Here is a 15,957-nt window from a genome sequence, read left to right as displayed (position 1 = left end):
AAAAAATAACTAAAAATAAAAGTAAAATGGGGGGCCCATCATGCTCTGAAATTATTGAACTCAATGTTCCGTCCGGCAGGCTGTAGTGCGCCTAATCGGTAAATGAGATGCTGTTCCTCGAGCTTACATTGATGTTCACTGGAACACTACAGCAATCCCAGAACAGGGATGTCAGCATGATAGCAGGGGGGGTGGGGGTGATGGGGGAGTGTTGAAATGGCAAGCAACAGGAAGCTCGGGGTCATGCTTTTGGACTGAGCAGAGGTGTTCCGCAAAGCAGTCACCCAGTCTGCGTTTGGTCTCCCCAATATAGAGCAGACCACATTGTGAGCAGCGAATACAGTATATTACATTGAAAGAAGTACAAGTAAATCACTGCTTCACCTGAAAGGAGTGTTTACGGCCTGGGATAGTGAGGATAGAGGAGGTGAATGCGATTGCATGGGAAGGTCCCGTGGGAAGGGGACGAGCTGTCGGGGGTAATGGAGGAGTGGACCAGGGTGTCGCAGAGGGAACGATCCCTTCGGAATGTTGACAGGGGAAGGGAGGGAAAGATGCATTTGGTAGTGGCATCACGCTAGACGAGGCAGAAATGGCGGAGGGTGATCCTTTGGATATGGATGCTGATGGGGTGGAAAGTGAGGACAAGGGGAACCCTGTCGCACGTTCTGGGAGGGAGGGGAAGGGGTGACAGTAGAGGTGTGGGAAATGGGCCGGACACAGTTGAGGGCCCTGTCAACCACAGTGGGGGGGAATCCTCGGTTGAGGAAAAAGGAAGACATATCAGAAGCGCTGTCATGTCAAGTGCCCTCTCTGACTGTGCTCACTTCGGCACCGGGTTGACTACCTCCTCCACCTCGCAGATGCGCCAGTGACTCCAGCTGCCGCTCGAGCTCCGAAACCCTAAGCTCAAGCTTCTGCAGCCGGAGACACTTCCTGCAGATATGTTCACCAAGATCACATGGTACGTCCACGACTTACCACATACCACAGGAGGCACATTCCACTTGGCCGAGCTTCCCTGCCAATACTTTGCTTTACAATGAAATTTAGCTAGTGTAATAACCTACCGGCTATTTGCAATCAGCTTTATCCCCTGTACTGTTGAGGCTGAAAAGGCAGAAAAGAAAGAGACCAAACAGCACCTACCCACCCCATCCCCATCCCGCCAGAGAAATCCTCCACACCCAACCCACAGGCTCACTTTGTGCAAACAGCACTATTCCAGCTAGTAATCACTAATATATTACAGGTAGCTGTCCTGGGGCTTTATTTTAAAGAACCTTTTTTATGATGCAAGTCAGGTGAATTCTTCAAGTGAGAACCAAGCCACATATAATAGGTTGAGAGGGGAGGTGAACAGGAAAATAAGACTGGCAAAGAGAGAATTTGAGAATAAAATGGCAATCGACATAAAAGGGAACCCAAAAATCTTCTACCGGCATGTAAATAGTAAGTGGGTATTAAGAGGTGGAGTGGGGCCATATAAGGAGAAAGAGTGTAATATATGCTTAGAGGCGTAGGACAAGTGTAATATACTTAATGAGTACTTTGTATTTGTGTTCACTAAAGAAGTAGAATCTGAGAAAATGCCAGTACAAATGGAGAGAGTAGAGGCAATCGATAGGGTAAAAATTGAGAGGGGAAGGTACTAAAAAGGCTGGTCTGATCTGGATGGCTTGCATCCCATTTTATTAACGAAGGGGGATGGAGATAGCAGAAGGGTTTGCCATAATCTTCCAATCTTCATTGGATACAGGGGAGGTGCCAGAAGATTGGACAGTCCCGCCTTAAAATTGAGGATACCCACCATTGTGTTGTGTAGCATTACTGCTGTGCTAAATGGGATAGATTTCAAACAGATCCAGCAACTCAAGCTGGCCATCCATGAGGCGCTGTGAGCCATCAGCAACAGCAGAACTGTATTCAACTACAATCTGTACCCTCATGGCCCAGCATATCCCCCACTCTACCACTGCAATCAAGCCAAGGGACCAACCCTGGTTCAATTAAGAGCGCAGGAGCAGCACCAGGCATACCTAGAAAATGAGGTGTCAGCCTAGTGAAACTACAAACCAGGACTACTTGCATGCCAAACAGCAGAAGCTGTACGCAGTGGCGTACTGGTATTGTCACTGGACTAGTAACCCAGAGTCCCAGGTATTGTTTTGGGGACATGGGTTCCAATCCCACCACAGCAGAAGGTGGAATTTGAATTCAATTAATAAATCTGGAATTTAAAGCTAGTCTAATGATGGCCATGAAACCATTGTCGATTGTTGTAAAAACCCATCTGGTTCACTAATGTCCTTTAGGGAAGGAAAATCTGCTGTCCTTACCTGGTCTGGCCTACATGTGACTCCAGATCCACAGCAATGTGGTTGTCTCTTAAATGCCCTCGAAATGGCTTAGCATGCCACTCAGTTCAAGGGCAATTAGGGATGGGCAATAAATGCTGGCCTGGCCAGCGACGCCCACATCCCATGAAAGAATTAAAAAAAAGCATGCAATAGACAGGGCTCAGTGATCCCACAACCAACAGATCAGATCTAAGCTCTGCAGTCCTGCCACATCCAGTCATGAATCATTGTGGACAATTAAACAATAGGAAGAGGAGGCTCAACAAATATCCCCATCATCAACGATGGGGCAGCACAGCACATCAGTGCAAAAGACAAGGCTGAAGCATTTGCATCCATCTTCAGCCAGAAGTACCGAATGGATACACTGAGCATTGAGCAGCATGAGTGGTTGCTGATCTGGTGTGTAGAAGATGTCATGTGAAGATGTATAGATGTATTCACTGATGCTGACCACCTGCGTAAGGACATCAGAGATCTTGTGGCACTGCTACCAGATCCTTGGGTCCAGAGTTGACTTCCCTAGCCAACCACTTGCACGCACTTGCAAGGGTTGTTCTTGAGGGTCTCTGCCTCCGTCCCCTTTCCAACAGGACCATGGCGTCTCTCTTCATGCTCACCTGTATTAATGCCTCCAGTGACGGATCCCTCTGGACGGATCCCTGTCTGTCCTGGTGTTCAGTTTCCAAGAATTTCCTTTGCAGCAATCTTTTTGTACAGCTTTCCTTTAAGAGGAAGCTTGCCTTTAAGAAGAGCAGGCTGCCTGTACCACATTTAGAATCATAGAACGGTAACAGCACAAAAGGTGGCCATTGGCCCATCACATAGGAGCAGTTCATCTTCCCACATTCTTAGCTAGGATAATGCAGAAATTCATTAAAAACACTGGCAGTCTCATGCAATAGATGGTAAAATAAGGTGAAAGCACAAATACTGTTGAAAATGTTAAAATTGGCTCATCTGACCTAGCGTAAGTTTACCCTCTAAATATTTCCCTCCAAGACTATACCATTCCTGTGGCCAAGAGGCAGTTGATTAATTAGGATTGCCATTCCTAATCAGGTCAAGCTGGTCACTGACAACTCTCTCTCCATTCTGCAAACAGCTAAGATTGGCTATTCAAAAATGAGAAGAAATCAAACCTATATCTTTCCACTCCATGATGCAGCATGCTGGTACTCCAATGTGCTGCATCATTGTGCTGTCTTCCTATTATGACTTTTAAATTGAAGTAGATGCAGGTTGATAGGTAAATTGGCCATTACAAATTGCTCCTAGTATAGGTAGGTGGTAGGGGAATATAGGGGATGTGGTAAGTATATGGGATAGGTGTAGGATTAGTATAAATGGGTGGTTGATGGTCGGCACAGACTCGGTGGGCCGAGGGGCCTGTTTCAGTGCTGTATCTCTAACTAACTAAAGAAGTTGCAACACAGAAACAGGCCATTCAGCTCAAGCAGTCCATGTCAACACTTACTTCCTATGTAAGCAAATAGTCCAAATCAATTTAACTGCCTTGATTGATGTATTTTGCTGGGGTACTGCTTTTCAAATTATTATTTGCTCATTATTTTGTTCTTTCTAGAGCTGTCAAAATCCATCAGGAATTGTGAAGGATTCAACAAGCTTCATAGCAAGACTTCATCAGTTTCTGATCTCCAACAAATAAACTGTTTAGAGTTTCCAGAATATAGCAAGTCATGTGCCACTGTTAGAGAGAATGATTCTGTACTCCCAAATGGTCAAATCTGTTATCAAAATGACAGATATCATAAATACCAAAACAAAGAAAATGATTTTAATAAAAAAGGCAAAGTATTTTACAAAAGCGACAAGAATGTAGAAACACAGAGGTATAATCCAGGCATAAGACATAATTCTATCAAAGCTCAAACTTATTATCCAGAGAGTAGAAGCAATTCCACTTCTGAGTCTTCAGTCCACATTGAATCAGAATTGTCAAATAAAAATCAGCATGATCACTTCCAATCCTGTGTAAGAGATTACCATGGACTGCTGATTCAAAACAATGAAAGTCACTTGAAACCTGAAGCTGTCAAAGCAGGTTCTCTTATTCAGGCAAAATATCACTTGGATTGTAATGAAACAGAATCTGTGTTGTCAGGTATTGACCGCACATCCACTTTCAGTACCAATGCTGCACAGAAGTTAGATACATTTTTACGTAAGAAGCTGGAGACTCAGAACAATTCCCCATATCCACTCGATCCATGTCTACCTGCTTCAAATGTTTATGAAAATGTTGACAATTTGTATGATGTTATCAAACCAAGGCAGCTGCAAGCAAGAAAACCAACTGCTTGTCAATTCAAGCAATTGTGTTCAAAGCACGATTCGCATCGTCTGGTAGCTTCAAGCTCACTGGAAAGAATTCGTGAAGTTATGGACAAAACTAAGCATATTCAAAACTTGCAGGTTCATTTTGAAAAGCAAATCCAGAAGAGCAACAAACGCAAAGAAAAGGATCAAGAAACCGCAAGGAGGAAAACTGCAGAGTTGGTAAAGAAGCAGTATAACAACAAAGGGCAAACAAAAAGTATGTTTACGCCGACTACACCAACAGAAAGAAGCAGGCCCAAACAGGACAAGAATCCTCAAGAAAATATTTGCAAATGTATAAAATGCAACAGAGTATTTTACAATGAGCTAGCTTGTGATTCAGAGTATAAAGACCAGAATTTCCCACATAATAAAACCTATTCCCAACCAAAAGAGTTTGCTCCATCTGACTGTTTCAAAAAGTACAGTTCCAAATACAATGGAACTGATCGAACACTTGACAACTACATATGCCAACATATCAGGCAGTGTGAGACATGCCAAAATCTAAATAACTATTCTGAAGATTCAACAACTGAGTCGTCTTTTTGTGAGGATGACAGGAATTGCAAGAAGACCACCCTTAAACAACAATGTTCCTCTTGGATTAAAAGGTCTTCAAATTTGCAAAAAGGAAGTCAAACAGAAAGGAAAAAATTGAGTGAAAGCAATGATGAGTACAATGACACAGGGACTAGAAAGTTCTCAGAAACAGTCATTAAAAATAATACTGCTGGTAAAATAGCAATGAGCCATCCCAGTGCTGATTATAGCCAGTTATGTGCATGCAACTCCTGCAGGTTGCTTGTAAAAAAAAATGGAAGAACTCAAAACCCACCAAAAAAAGGTATTCACAAATATAAAGATAGTTTGGAATCAGTTGACTCCAATGTCTACTGTAGACAAAGCAGAAGCTGGCATGCCTGTGCAAAAGATTCATTTAGTCAGGTTGGTTCATTTCTTAAATTATGCTCCCTTTTTATAGAGTTAGGTCATTGGCCAGTAGCATCTGGCATAACTGAAGTTTGCAAACCTTGCTTAAAAATATTTGTGCTCGTCAAAAGTTGTTGCAAATCTTGTTGTTCTGAGAAAAGAGACAACTAGGCTCAAACAAAATAATGTAAAAACTCAATCAGTTAAATGAATAGATATTACTGTATTTTCAAGTATATTTTGAGCAAAGTAAACTTGAGGAAACTACATCTGTTCCCATTCCAATCATTAATCAAAATTCCACTCATGTAATTAAATTTTTTCACTAATAACTAGTTAATCTCCTCTAGTGTTTCATACAGATAATCAAGACCAAGGGCTGAATTTCATCAGCGCGCCGTACTCCACGGCAGCGCACTGTGACATCGGCGGCCTTCTGACACAGAAATGCCGTTGCACAGTCCATGCAATATTACGCACCAGAGCTCATTTAAATGGAGGGGGCAGAGCAGCCGCCATTTTTAAAGGGCTTCAAGCTCTTCAGGATATATTGACATATTTAAAGGTGCCGGTGTGATTTAAAAATGAATAAACGTTTAATTTAACATTGAATCCCCTCTCCCACCCCCCACCCAGTCCTCAACACATAAATTGACCTATCTCCCCAAAAATACACTTTTTGAAATTCCAAACATTAACCCCCCCGAACTTCAATATCTTTGACCTTCAACCCCTTCTCACCATCCCCACAACCAATAGGAATAGTTTTCCCTGCTCCACCCCCTGCCCGCCTTGATAATTTTATCCCCCCACACCCCCGTCCCTCACCAGTGTTGCGCCTCGAAACTCGGCAGGTAAGTTAATTTGCATTTTAATTATCCTTATTTTAATATTTTAGAAACATAGAAAATAGCAGCAGGAGTAGGCCCTTCGGGCCTGCTCCGCCATTCAAAAAATTCATGGCTGATCGTCAAATTCAGTACCCTGTTCCCGCTTTCTCCCTATATCCCTTGAACCCTTTGGCATTAAGAAATATATCTATCACCTTCTTGAATATATCTATCTCCTTCTTGAATATATTTAATGACTTGGCTTCCACTGCCTTCTGCGGTAGAGAATTCCACAGGTTCATCATCTTCTGAGTGAAGAAATTTCACCTCATCTCGGTTCTAAATGGCATACCCCATATCCTGAGACTGTGACCCCTGGTTCTGGACTCCCCAGCCATTGGGAACATCCTCCCTGCATCTAGCCTGTCCAGTGCTATTAGAATTTTATAGGTTTCTCCGAGGTCCCCTCTCATTCTTCTAAACTCTAGTGAATATAGGCCTAGTCAACCCAATCTCTCCTCATACATCAATGCTGCCATCCCAGGAATCAGCCTAGTAAATCTTCTTTGCACTCCCTCCAAAGCAAGAACATCCTTCCTCAGATAAGGAGACCAAAACCGCACATAATACTCCAGATGTGGTCTCACCAAGGCCCTGTATAACTGCAGTAAGACATCCTTGCTCCTGTACTCAAATCCTCTTGCAATGAAGGCCAACATACCATTCGCCTTCCTAACTGCTTGCTGCACCTGAACGCTTGCTTTCAGCAACTGGTGTACAAGGACACCCATGTCTTGTTGCATCTCCCCCTTTCCCAATCTATCACCATTCAGATAATAATCTGCCTTTCTGTTTTCACAACCAAAGTGGATAACCTCACATTTATCCATGTTATACTGCATCTGCCATGCATTTGCCCACTCACCTAACTTGTTCAAATCACATTGGAGCCTCTCTGCATCCTCCTCACAGCTCACAGTCTCCCCCAACTCTGTCATCTGCAAACTTGGAAATGTTACATTTAGTTCCCTCACCCAAGTCATTAATATATATTGTGAATAGCTGGGGCCCAAGCACTGATCCCTGCGGTACCCCACTAGTCACTGTCTGCCACCCGGAAAAAGACCCGTTTATTCCTACTCTCTGTTTCCTGTCTGTCAACCAATTCTCAATCCATGCCAGTATATTACCCCCAATCCCGTGTGCTTTAATTTTATACACTAACCTCTGATGTGGTACCCTATCAAAAGCCTTCTGAAAATGCGAATGCCTTCTGAAAATTTCAATGAAGACCCCACCGCCGCTAATATCTGGTGGGGCCTTCACGGTGTCGTGGGTCGTGGCGGGCTGCTCCTGCTAGCATTTTACAGGCCTCCCCGCCACGACCCACAGCATTGCGGGGCTGGTAAAATTCAGCCCAAAGTGTCAGTAGGCAGGAAGATAACTAGAGGAAGAGAGGGAGGAAAAGGAGAGAAGGGAGAGAAGGAAGGCAGAGGATGAATGGGTCAGGGCAGTAGGGGAGGAGTAGAGCAAAGGATGGAGAAAGGAGGAGATCAGAAAAAGGGCATGGGGAATGGTGCCAGAGCAGGAAGGAAACAAGATATGGAGTTCAGGGAAACTTCGTCTGTGGGGCTGAGTAGGAAAAGTAACTTGGTGAACAAAGAGGATGGGAAAATACCTCAGTCGGGCTGAGGAGAAACCAGCAAAATAGATAAGGAGAAGCTACCTAAACAGATAAGGGTAAACCACCTCAGTTTTGGTTGGGGAGATGGAAAAGTCACTTAGTGGGCTGGAATTTATAGTATGGTGGTGGACAAAAACAATGGCAGTCCGCCCAAGTGGACCGCACGTTGTGGGGCAGCTCATTTAAATAGCCGGGGCAAGCCGCCCACCTCGATAACATGGAGGGGGCGGGCAGTCTGTCCCCGGGAATGGCGTCAGCCACCTTTGCGCAGGCGCTGATGCTATTTTTAAAAGGCTCTGAGCCCTAACATTCAATTTAAATATTTAAAGGCCCCTCTCCCAACCCCCCAAAAACCTTAAAATTAATCACTTGCCCTCTCCCCCCAAAACACTTCCCGTGCCTACCTGACCTTCGCCACCCGCCCCCACCCCCCCCACCAAAATACATAAACGTTATATTCGAACCCTTCCCACAATCCCCTACAGCAATTATTTTGACCCCGCTCCTGCACAGAGAAACTTACCTGCTCCCCCCTTCCCACCAGTGTTCTGCCTCGGATCCCCGGACAGGTATCCGAAGGCACGGGAGGGTTGGCCACCCGCACCAATATCGCACCGGGACAGATGGCGGGAGCGAGAAAATAATTTATTCCTTTATTTAAATTAATTTACATATTTAATTTGGCTCCCATTGCTGAGTGGAGGGTGGGGGGGCCACCATGAGGCCTCGCTGCCGCTGGCATTATGCCATCTTACCAGCCCATCTATATTGTCCTGTAATCTAAAGCTTTCCTCCTCACTATTTATGACACAGCCAATTTTCATGTCATCTGCGAACTTACATATCATACCTCCTATATTCACGTCTAAGTCATTAATGTACACTACAAACAGCAAGGGTCCCAGCACCGATCCCTGTGGTACACCACTGGTCACAGGCTTCCACTCGCAAAAACAACCCTCGACCCATCGCCCTCTACCTCCTGCCACTAAACCAGTTTTGGATCCAAATTTCCCTGGATGCCATGGGCTCTTACCTTCTTAACCAATCTCTCATGCTGGACCTTATCAAAAGCCTTACTGAAGTCCATGTAGACTACATCAACTGCTTTACCCTCATCCACACATCTAGTCACCTCCTCAAAAAATTCCATCAAGTTAGTTGATCTCCCCCTGACAAAGCCATGCTGACTATCCCTGATTATTCCCTGCCTCTCCAAGTGGAGATTAATCCTGTTCCTCAGAATTTTTTCCAATAGTTTCCCAACCACTGATGTTAGACTCACCGGTCTAGATTACCTGGTGTACCTTTGCTACCCTTCTTGAATAATGGTACCACATTCGCTGTCCTCCAGTCCTCTGGCACCTCTCCCGTGGCCAGAGAGGATATTAAAATTTGTGTCAGAGCCCCTATTATCACCTCCCTTGCCTCACACAACAGCCTGGGATACATCTCATCTGGGCCTGGGGGTTTATCCACTTTTAAGCCCTCTAAAACATCTAATACTTCCTCCCTTTCAATGTTAATATGTTCAAGTATATCGAAATCCCCCTCCCTGATCTCTACACCTACATCGGCGTTCTCCACTGTGAAAACAGATTAAAAGTAATCATTTAAAACCTCACCTACGTCCTCCAGTTCCACACACAGATTGCCACTTTGGTCCCTAATAGGCCCTACTCTTTCCCTGGTTATCCTCTTGCCCTTAATATACTTAGAAACGCCTTAGGATTTTCCTTTATATTGACCGCCAATGTTTTTTCATGTCCCCTCTTCGCTCTCCTAATTACTTTTTTAAGTAACCCCCTACACTTTCTATTCTCCTGTAATGCCTCCGCTGTTTTTAGTGCTCCGAATCTGCCATAAGCCTCCTTTTTTTCCTGATCCAGTACTCTATATCCCTTGACATCCAGGGTTCCCTGGACTTGATGGTCCTACCCTTCACCTTAATGAGTACATGTTGGCTCTGAACTCTCACTATTTCCTCTTTGAACGACTCCCACTGGCCTGATGTAGACTTTCCTGCAAGTAGCTGCTCCCAGTCCACTTTGGCCAGATCCTGTTTTTTCAAATTGAAATCGGCCTTCCCCCAATTCAGTACCTTTATTTCTGGCCCGTCTTTGTCCTTTTCCATAACTACCTCAAATCTTAGAGTTATGGTCACTATCCCTGAAATGCTCCCCCACTGATACTTCTACCACATGTCCAGCTTCATTCCCTAGGATTAGGTCCAGTACTGCCCCTTCTCTTGTAGGACTTTCTGCGTACTGGCTCAAAAAGGTCTCCTGTATGCATTTTAGGAATTCGTCCCCCTTTAAGCCTTTTGCACTCAGACTATCCCAGTTGATATTAGGTAAATTGAAATCCCCTACTATTATTACCCTATTATTTTTATACTCTGAGATTTGCCTACATATCTGTTCCTCTATCTCTCCCTGACTGTCTGGAGGCCTGTAATACACGCCCAGCCAAGTGATTGCCCCCTTTTGTTCTTAAGTTCTACCCATATGGCCTCATTTGAGGAACCTTCTAAGATATAATCCCTCCTTACTGCAGTAATTGACTCCTTGATCAACAGTGCAGTACCACCTCCTCTTTTATCCCCTCCCCTATCACGCCTGATGATTCTATACCCTGGAATATTGAGTTGCCAGTCCTGCCCCTCCCTCCGCCATGTCTCTGTGATAGCAATAATATCATAATCCCATGTGCTAATCAATGCCTTCAATTCATCTGCCTTATTAGTAAGACTCCTTGCATTAAAGTATATGCAATCCAGCCTTGCATTTTTCACTTGTGCCTTAACAGGTCAATATTTGCTCTGCCTTCCAGACTGACCCAGTTTCTCTTCTACATTTGTCTATGCCTCACCCCCTACTGTACCTCCACTCTGTATCCCATCCCCCTGCCAAATTAGTTTAAACGCCCCCCCACCCCCCGCAACAGCACTAGCAAACCTCCCAGCAAGGATGTTGATCCCGTTCCGGTTCAGGTGCAACCCGTCCAACTTGTATAGGTCCCAACTTTGCCAGAAACAGACCCAGTGATCCAGGAACCTAAAGCCCTCCCTCCTGCACCATCTCCTCAGCCACGCATTCATTTGCTCTATCCTCCTATTCCCATACTCGCTAGTACGTGGCACAGGGAGTAATCCAGAGATTACAACCTTTGAGGTCCTGTTTTTTAATCTACCTAGCTCCCTAAATTTTTGTTGCAGGACCTCATCCCTCTTTCTACTTATGTCGTTGGTACCAATGTGTATCACGACCTCTGACTGCTCACCCTCCCCCTTCAGAATGTCCTGCAGCCGCTCCGTGACATCTTTGACCCTCGCACCAGGGAGGCAACATACCATCCTGAGTCTCATTTGCGGCCACAGAAACGCCTATCTGCCCCCCTTACGATAGAATCCCCTATCACTACAGCTCTCCCACCCCTTTTCCTCCCCTGCTGTACAGCAGAGCCCTCCATGGTGCCACGAACTGGGCTGTTGCTGCTTTCCCCTGGGATGTCATTCCCCCCCCAACAGTATCCAAAGCTGTATATCTGTTTGAGAGGCGGATGGCCACAGGGGACTCCTGCACTACCTGCCTGCGCCTACTACTCCGCCTGGCGGTCACCCATCCCTTTTCTGCCTGTGCAGCCATTACCTGCAGTGTGACCACCTCGCTAAACATGCTATCCACGATGTTCTCAGCATTGCGGGTGCTCCACAGTGAAACCTCCTACAGCTCCAGCTCCGTAATGCGGGTAGCCAGTAGCTGCAGTTGGATACACTTTCTGCACACATGGTCATCAGGGACACTGGAAGCGTCCCTGATTTCCCACATAGCGCAGGAGGAGCATATCACGATGCTCAGCTCTCCTGCCATGACTTACCCTTAGATTAATTAGTTACTCCCTGAATTAAAAAATACTAATTACACTAGGAGCCTTGTTCTACCCATTATAATCTAAAGTCCTTGATAAGTTACACTGATTTAAAAAAAACACTTTAGTAGTACACACCTTATCAATGGAGGTTTTCTTTTCCACAAAAAACTTTCCCCTTATTTTTTTAAGCTATTTAAATGCACAAACAGCTGCTACTCACCCAACCAATCACCTTGCAGATTTCCCGTGATGTCACTAAGTTTTTTTTCTCAAGTCGCAGTGCACGCCGAGAGGGAGAGCAGGTCCGCCAGTCGCTGACGCTCCTGTCTTCAGGTAAGTGAGGGCCTCGAGCCCCACGCTCTCTTTTACAGCTCCCACTCTGGATCAGCTTCCTCCCAGGTCCGCCAGCCGCAGCTGCTCCTGTCTTCAGGTAAGTGAGGGCCTCGAGCCCCGTGCTCTCTTTTACAGCTCCCGCTCCGGATTAGCTTCTGCCCAGGTCCGCCAGCTGCCGCTACCCCTGTCTTCAGGTAAGTCCTATTAGTCCTATTCAGTTTCTCCACCACCTCCTCCTTTACTTTGACATTGGCAGCATCTTCTTTTATGAAGAGGGATGCAAAATACTCGTTTAATACCTCTCCCACACCCTCTATTTACAGAAGATTTACTTTTTGAACCCTAACGCTTTCCTTGACTGATTTGAGGGGGAAGCTGTGGCGCAGTGGTTGGGGGAGGCAGCGGCATAGTGGTAATGACACTAGACGAGTAATTCAGAGCCCAGGCTAATGCGCTGGGTCATGGGGTCGAATCCCACCATGGCAGATGGTGAAATTTGAATTCAATTAATAAATCTGGAATTAAAAGCAAGTCTATTGTTGCAATAAGGATGTCTGCCATCCTTACCTGCTACATGTGACTCCAGAACCACAGCATTGTGGCTGACTCTTAAATGACCTCTGAAATGGCCTAGCAAGCCACTCAGTTGTATCAAACTTCTAGCACTGTTGGTGTACCTACCTCCCAAGGACTGCAGCAGTTCAAGAAGGTAGCTCACCGCCACCTTCTCAAGGGCAATATTTGCAGGCCTAGCCAGTGACTCCCACATCCCATGAACAAATTTGGAAATCTGAAATAAAAACAGAAAATGCTGGAAATGCTCAGCTTGTCAGGCAGCATCTGTGAAGAGAGAAGCAGAGTTATCGTTCCAGGTCTGTGACCTTTCCTCCCTTCCCTGCTATGCTGTTCGCACCACTCTATGCCGTTCCCCCCGCCAAGCCTCCAGCCAGGGTAATTGTGTTGCTGGGCTCCCCTTACCTTCCCCTGTTCTTTTACTGCCCCACCACTACAGCTGCCATCAATCGTTGACAGCCGCATGTATGTCACACGCTCCAGTTCCTGCGCACCCCATGTGCCTCTGCATGCACCAGGCTCTGTCCACCAAATCAACCCACTGAGCAATCAGAAAGTGCAGACAAACACTGTATTATTATTATAGATTGAAGGGATTCTGATATTTTTCTAATTACTGAAGTCTCAATTTTATTTTCTTTAATAAATACTCCCAAGATTTTTAAAACCAAGTTGGCTCCAATTTTTCAAACAGTGAAGACATTCTAATATGTTCAGTTTAAAGAGGACCTGCTTTTTAACACATCAGGAAGTTGTCTACTAAACTAGAAAATATTTCTTCACTTCTGAAAATGCACTAATTGTTCCTGAGATTAGGCATTATGGAGTTACTCACAATGTGAAAACCACCTACATGTGTAATATGTACTGTACATAAATGTGCATACATTTATAATACAATTAACTGTCACATTAGGTTGGCACAGAAATTTAAATGCATCTTGAAATAGAATGTCGTGACCTACCACCATTTCTAATATATAAAGACATAAAAGTTTGTTGACAACCATACGAATATCGCAAATACAAAAGCAGAAAGTGTGTGAAATAAAATAGCTGCTGATTTGTTTTCATAGAATCGCAGAATCTTACAACACGAAAGGAAAGCATTTGGCCCACTCACTTAATTCTGCTCTTTGAAAGAGCCATCCAATTAATTTCACACCCATACTCTTCCCCAATGCTCGGAAATATTTTGTTTTTCAGAGATATATCCAATTGCCTTTTGAAAGTTACTATTTCCACTGTACTTACAGGCAGTGCATTCTGGATCATAATAACTTGCTGTATAAAACATTTCTCACCTCTGTTAATCATCTTAAATCTGTACCCTCGAGTTACCAAACACCTGTCAGTGGAAGCAGTTCCTCCTCATTCACTCTAAGCCCTTCTTAATTTTGAAAACCTTTATTAAATCTCCCCTTAGGTTTCTCTGCTCTAAGAAGAACAGCTCCACCATCTCTAGTCTCTCCATATAACTGAAGTCCCTCAAGCCTGGTATAATTCTTGTAATTTCTTCTCTGCACCCTTTCCAAGGCATTTTCATGAAGGATAATGAGGGGGATATAAAAGGAAGGGGGGCTGTTATATTGGTTAAAGAAACAATCAGAGCTGTGAGGAAGGATTATATGCTAGAATGAGCATCAAATGAAGCCACATGGGTTGAACTGAGGGAGAAAAAGAGGCAATCACACTGCTAGGAGTACACTGTACACCACCTAACAGTAAGAGGGACATACAAACACAGGAATTAGGAGCAGGAATAGGCCACACAGCCCTTCAAGCCTGCTCCGCCATTCAATAAGTTCATGGCTGAACTGATTACTCCACATTTCCACCTACCCCCGATAACCTTCCATCCCTTTGCTTATCAAGAATCTATCTACCTCTGCCTTAAAAATATTCAAAGACTCTGCTTCCACAGCCATTTGAGGAATAGAATTCCAAAGACTCATGACCCTCTGAGAGAAAAATTTTCTCCTCATCTCTGTCTTAAATGGGCAACCCCTTATTTTTAAACAGTGACCCCTAGTTCTAGATTCTCCCACAAGGGGAAATATCCTTTCCACATCCACCCTGTCAAGACCCCTCAGGATCTTATATGTTTCAATCAGGTCACCGCTTACTCTTCTAAATTCCAGCAGATACAAGCCTAGACTGTCCAATCTTTCCTCATAAGACAGCCCACCGATCCCAGGTACTAGTCTAGTAAACCTTCTCTGTACTGCCTCCAACGCATTTACATCCTTCCTTAAATAAGGAGACCAGTACTGTACACAGTACTCCAGATGTGGTCTCTCCAAAGCCCAGTATAGCTGAGGCATAACCTCCCTACTTTTGGATTCAATTCCCCTCGTGATAAACAATGACATTCTATTAGCTTTCCTAATTACGTGCTATACCTAACCTTTTGCAATTCATGCACGAGGACATCCAAATTCCTCTGCATCTCAGAGCTCTGCAATCTCTCACCATTTAGATAATATGCTTCTTTTTTATTCTTCCTACCAAAGTGGACAATTTCACACTTTCCCACATTATACTCCATTTGCCAGGTCTTTGCCCACTCGCTTAATCTATCTAAATCCCTTTGTAGCCTCCTTATGTCCTCTTCACAACCTCTTTTTGTGTCATCAGCAAATTTAGCAACCATACCTTCGGTCCCTTCATCGAAGTCATATATATAAATTGTAAAAAGTTGAGGTCCCAGCACTGATCCCTGTGGTACACCACTCATTAGATCTTGCCAACCAGAAAATGACCCATTTATACCTATTCTCTGTTTCCTGTTAGCTAACCAATCTTCTATCCATGCCAGGATGTTACCCCCTACCCCCATTATTCAAGAAAGATAGCAAGGATAAACAAAGTAATTTACAGGCCCGTGAGTCTAACATCAGTGGTAGGGAAACTACTGGAAAAAATTCTGAGGAACAGGATTAATCTCCACTTGGCGAGGCGGGGATTAAGCAGGGATAGTCAGCATAGCTTTGTCAGGGGGAGATCGTGTCTAACTAACTTGATTTAAATT

The sequence above is a fragment of the Heterodontus francisci genome, chromosome 2, assembly GCF_036365525.1.
Source record: "Heterodontus francisci isolate sHetFra1 chromosome 2, sHetFra1.hap1, whole genome shotgun sequence".
NCBI classification, from domain to species: Eukaryota; Metazoa; Chordata; class Chondrichthyes; order Heterodontiformes; family Heterodontidae; genus Heterodontus; species Heterodontus francisci.
The sequence above is the reverse complement of the archived record's forward strand: the minus strand, read 5'-3'. Positions refer to the sequence as shown.